Source organism: Hordeum vulgare, chromosome 6H (assembly GCF_904849725.1).
Source record: "Hordeum vulgare subsp. vulgare chromosome 6H, MorexV3_pseudomolecules_assembly, whole genome shotgun sequence".
Lineage (NCBI taxonomy): Eukaryota > Viridiplantae > Streptophyta > Magnoliopsida > Poales > Poaceae > Hordeum > Hordeum vulgare.
In genome coordinates this window covers 109,580,456-109,586,455 of record NC_058523.1, presented here as the reverse complement: position 1 = coordinate 109,586,455, position 6,000 = coordinate 109,580,456, and positions in this window count along the sequence as shown.

The window sequence follows — 6,000 nt, the reverse complement described above, 5'->3', positions numbered from 1 at the left end:
GGGTGTGATAGACTCAACGTTCACATACAACGGGTGCAAAACAGTTGCGCACGCGGAACACTCGGGTTAAGCTTGACGAGCCTAGCATGTGCAGACATGGCCTCGGAACACATGAGACCGAAAGGTCGAGCATGAATCATATAGTTGATATGATTAGCATAGAGATGCTTACCACTGAAACTATTCTCGACTCACGTGATGATCGGACTTGAGATAGTGGATTTGGATCATGTACCACTCAAATGACTAGAGAGATGTACTTTTTGAGTGGGAGTTCTTAAGTAATATGATTAATTGAACTAATTGTCATGAACATAGTCTAATGGTCTTTGTGAATTACGATGTAGCTTGCGCTATAGCTCTACTGTTTTTATATGTTCCTAGAGAAAATTTGGTTGAAAATTGATAGTAGCAAACTTTGCAGACTAAGGCTGTAAAACCGAGGATTGTCCTCGTTGCTGCGCAGAAGGCTTATGTCCTTAATGCACCACTCGGTGTGCTGCACCTCGAGCGTCATCTGTGGATGCTGTGAACATCCGACATATACGTTTCTGATGACTACACGATAGTTCAGTGCAAAATACTTAATGGCTTAGAAGCAAGGCACCGAAAACGTTTTGAAACGTCGCGGAACATAAGTGATGTTCTAAAGAGATGAAATTGTGATTTCATGCTTGTGCCCTTGTTGAGAGGTACAAGACCTCCGACAAGATTCTTTGTCCACAAAGTAAAGGAGAAAGGCTCAATCGTTGAGCGTGTGCTCAGATTATCTGAGTACGACAATCACTTGAATCAAGTGGGAGTTAATCTTCCAGATAAGATAGTGATAGTTCTCCAAAGTCACTGCCACCAAGCTGTGAGAGCTTCGTGATGAACTATAACATATCAAGGATAGATACAATGATCCTTGAGCGATTCGCGATGTTTGACACTGCGAAAGTAGAAATCAAGAAGGAGCATCAATAGTTGATGGTTAGTAAAACCACTAAGTTTCAAGAAAGGCGAGGGCTGGAAGGGATACTTCATGAAACGGCAAAACAGTTGTTGCGCTAATGAAGAGACCCAAGATTAAACCCAAACCCGAGACTAAGTGCTTCTATAATGAGGGGAACAGTCACTAAGGCGGAGCAACTCTAGATACTTGGTAGATAAGTGGGGTGGCAAAAGTCGAAAGAAGTAAATTTGATATACATGATGTTGATGTGTACTTTACTAGTACTCCTAGTAGCATAAGGGTGTTGGATACCGGTTCGGTTGCTAAGTGATTAGTAACACGAAATGAAAGCTACGGCATAAATGGAGACTAGCTAAAGGCGAGGTGACGATACGTGTTGGAAGTGTTTCCAAGGATTGATATGATCAAACGTCGCACGCTCCCTCTACCATCGGGATTGGTGTTAAACCTAAATAATCGTTATTTGGTGCTTGCGTTAAGCATGAACATGATTGGATCGTGTTTATTGCAATACGATTATTCATTTAAAGAGAATAATGGTTACTCTATTTGCTTGAATAATCACCTTCAATGGTTTATTGAATCTCGATCGTAGTGTTACACATGTTCATGATATTGGTGCCAAAAAGATACGAGTTGATGATGATAGTACCACTTACTTGTGGCACTGCCGCTTGAGTCATGTTAGTATAAATTGCATGAAGAGGCTCCATGCTGATGGATCTTTGTACTCACCTGATTTCGAATCACTAGTGACATGCAAACCATACGACATGAGCAAGGCCTTGTTTTCATTGAGATGAAATAAGATAGTAACTTGTTGGAAGTGATACATTTTTATGTATGCAGTCCAATGGGTACCGAGGCACGCAGTGGATATCATTATGTTCTTACTTCACTGACGATTTGAGTAGATACAGGAGTATTTACTTAATGAATCACAAGTCTGAAATGTTGAAAAGTTCAAATCCGTTTCAGAGTGAAGTTCGTCGTAACAAGAGGATAAACTGTCTACGATATGATCATAGAAATGAATATCTGAGTTACGAGTTTTGGTACGCAGTTAAGACAATGTGGAAATTGTTTCGCAGTTCATGCCACCTGGAACATCATAGTGTGATGATGTGTCTGAACGTCATAGCCATGCACTATTTGGTATGGTGCATACTATGATGTCTCTTATCGAATTACCACTATCGTTTATGGGTTATGCATTAGAGACAACCGCACTCACATTAAATAGGGCACCGCATATTTCTGTTGAGATGACACAGTATAGACTGAGGTTTAGAGAAATCTAAACTGTCGTTTCTTGAAAGTTTGGGGTTTCGACACTTATGTGAAAAAGTTTCAGTCTGATAAGCTCGAACCCAAAGCGGATAAATGCTTCTTCATAGGGTATCCAAAACAGTTGGGTACATCTCCTATCTCAGATCCGAAAGCAAAGTGTTTGTTTCTAGAAACGGATCCTTTCTCGAGGAAAGGTTTCTCTCGAAAGAATTGAGTGGGAGGGTAGTAGAACTTGATGAGGTTATTGAACCATCACTTCAACCAGTGTGTAGCAGGGCGCAGGAAGTTGTTCCTGTGGCGCCTACACCAATTGAAGTGGAAGCTGATGACGGTGATCATTGAGCTTCGAATCAAGTTACTACAAACCTCGTAGGTCGACAAGGTCGCGTACTGCTGCAGAGTAGTACGGTAGCCCTGTCTTGGAGGTCATGTTGTTGAGAAACAGTGAACCTACGAGTTATGGAGAAAGCGATGGTGGGCCCAGATTCCGACAAATGGCTGGAAGCCATGAAATCCGAGAGAGGATCCATGGATGAAAACAAAGTGTAGACTTTGGAAGAATAACTTAATGGTCATAGGACTATTAAGTAAAATGGATCATTAAAGGAAACCAGACGATGATTGTGATAAGTCACTATTAAGAAAAGCTCGACTTGTCGCAAAGATGTTTTCGACAAGATCAAACAGTTGACTATGATGAGACTTTCTCGCTCGTAGCGATGCTAAAGGTCTGTTAGAATTATGTTAGTTGTTGATGCATTATTTATGAAATATTGCACGTAGGATGTCAAAACATTGTTTCCTCAACGGTTTCCTTGAGCAAACACTGTATGTGATACAACCAGGAGGTTTTGTCGATCCTAAAGATACTAGCAAGTATGCAAGCTCCAGCGATCCTTCAATGGACTGGTGCAAGCATCTCGGAGTTGGAATATATATACTTTGATGAGATGATCAAAGATTTTGGGTTTGTACAAGGTTTATGAGAAACTTGTATTTCCAAAGAAGTGAGTGGGAGCACTATAGAATTTCTGATAAGTATATGTGGTTGACATATTGTGGATCAGAAGTAATGTAGAATTTCTGTAAAGCATACAAGGTTGTTTGAAAGGAGTTTTTCAAAGGAATACCTAGACTGCGCTACTTGAACGTTGAGCATCAAAGATCTATGGAGATAGATCGAAAGCGCTTAATAGAAGTTTCAACAAGATGCATGCCTTGACAAGTTTTTGAAGGAGTTCAAAATAGATCAGTAAAGAAGGAGTTCTTGGTTGCGTTGTAAGGTGTGAATTTGAGTAAGACTCAAAACCCGACCACAGCAGAATAAAGAGAATAGACGAAGGTCGTCTTCTATGCCTTAGCCGTAGAATCTAAAGTATGCCATGCTGTGTACCGCACCTGATGTGTGCCTTGACTCAAAGTCTGTTGAGAGGTACAGAGAGTGATCCATAATTGAATCACTAGCAGCGGTCAAAATTTATCCTTAGTAACAAATGGACTAAGGAATTTTTCTCGATTATGGAGGTGGTTAAAGAGTTCGTCGTAAAGGGTTACGTCGATGCAAGCTTTGACACTAATCCGAATAACTATGAGTAGTGAAACGGATTCATATAGTAGAGTAGATATTTGGAGCATTTCCGAATAGCACGTAGTAGCAGCATCTATAAGATGACATAAAGATTTGTAAAGAATGCACGGATCTGAAAGTTTCAGAACCGTTAACTAAAACCTCTCTCACGAGCAAGACGTGATCAGACCCCATAACTATATGGGTGTTGGATTCGTTGAAATCACATGGTGATGTGAACTAGATTATTGACTCTAGTGCAAGTGGGAGACCATTGGAAATATGCCCTAGAGGCAATAATAAATTAGTTATTATTATATTTCTTAGTTCAAGATAATCGTTTATTATCCATGCTATAATTGTATTGATTGGAAACACAATACTTGTGTGGATACATAGACAAAACACTGTCCCTAGTAAGTCTCTAGTTGACTAGCTCGTTGATCAAAGATGGTCAAGGTTTCCTGGCCATAGGCAAGTGTTGTCACTTGATAACGGGATCACATCATTAGGAGAATCATGTGATGGACTAGACCCAAACTAATAGACGTAGCATGTTGATCGTGTCATTTTGTTGCTACTGTTTTCTGCGTGTCAAGTATTTGTTCCTATGACCATGAGATCATATAACTCACGGACACCGGAGGAATGCTTTGTGTGTATCAAACGTCGCAACGTAACTGGGTGACTATAAAGATGCTCTACAGGTATCTCCGAAGGTGTTCGTTGAGTTAGTATGGATCGAGACTGGGATTTGTCACTCCGTGTGACGGAGAGGTATCTCGGGGCCCACTCGGTAATACAACATCACACACAAGCCTTGCAAGCAATGTGACTTAGTGCAAGTTGCGGGATCTTGTATTACGGAACGAGTAAAGATACTTGCCGGTAAACTAGATTGAAATAGGTATGCGGATACTGACGATCGAATCTCGGGCAAGTAACATACCGAAGGACAAAGGGAATGACATACGGGATTATATGAGTCCTTGGCACTGAGGTTCAAACGATAAGATCTTCGTAGAATATGTAGGATCCAATATGGGCATCCAGGTCCCGCTATTGGATATTGACCGAGGAGTCTCTCGGGTCATGTCTATATAGTTCTCGAACCCGCAGGGTCTGCACACTTAAGGTTCGACGTTGTTTTATGCGTATTTGAGTTATATGGTTGGTTACTGAATGTTGTTCGGAGTCCCGGATGAGATCATGGACATCACGAGGGTTTCCGGAATAGTCCGGAAACGAAGACTGATATATAGGATGACCTCATTTGATTACCGGAAGGTTTTCGGAGTTACCGGGAATGTACCGGGAATGACGAATGGGTTCCGGGAGTTCACCGGGGGGGCAACCCACCCCGGGGAAGCCCATAGGCCTTGAGGGTGGCACACCAGCCCTTAGTGGGCTGGTGGGACAGCCCAAAAGGGCTCTATGCGCCAAGAAGAGAAAATCAAGAGAAAAGAAAAAAAAAGAGGAGGAGGTGGGAAGGAAGGGGGACTCCCTCCCACCAAACCAAGTCCAACTCGGTTTGGGGGGGGGAGTCCTCCCCCCTTGGACTCGGCCGACCCCCTTGGGGCTCCTTGAGCCCCAAGGCAAGGTCCCCTCCCTCCCACCTATATATACGGAGGTTTTAGGGCTGATTTGAGACGACTTTCCCACGGCAGCCCGACCACATACCTCCACGGTTTTTCCTCTAGATCGCGTTTCTGCGGATCTCGGGCGGAGCCCTGCTGAGACAAGGTCATCACCAACCTCCGGAGCGCCGTCACGCTGCCGGAGAACTCTTCTACCTCTCCTTCTCTCTTGCTGGATCAAGAAGGCCGAGATCATCGTCGAGTTGTACGTGTGCTGAACGCGGAGGTGCCGTCCGTTCGGTACTAGATCGTGGGACTGATCGCGGGATTGTTCGCGGGGCGGATCGAGGGACGTGAGGACGTTCCACTACATCAACCGCGTTCACTAACGCTTCTGCTGTATGATCTACAAGGGTACGTAGATCACTCATCCCCTCTCGTAGATGGACATCACCATGATAGGTCTTCGTGCGCGTAGGAAAAAATTTGTTTCCCATGCGACGTTCCCCAACATGAAGGTATCATTGAAGTAAACAGAATACCCATTATTCTCTTTAGATGAATAATCGTATTTGCCATTAACATAATCCAATCATATATATGCTCAACGC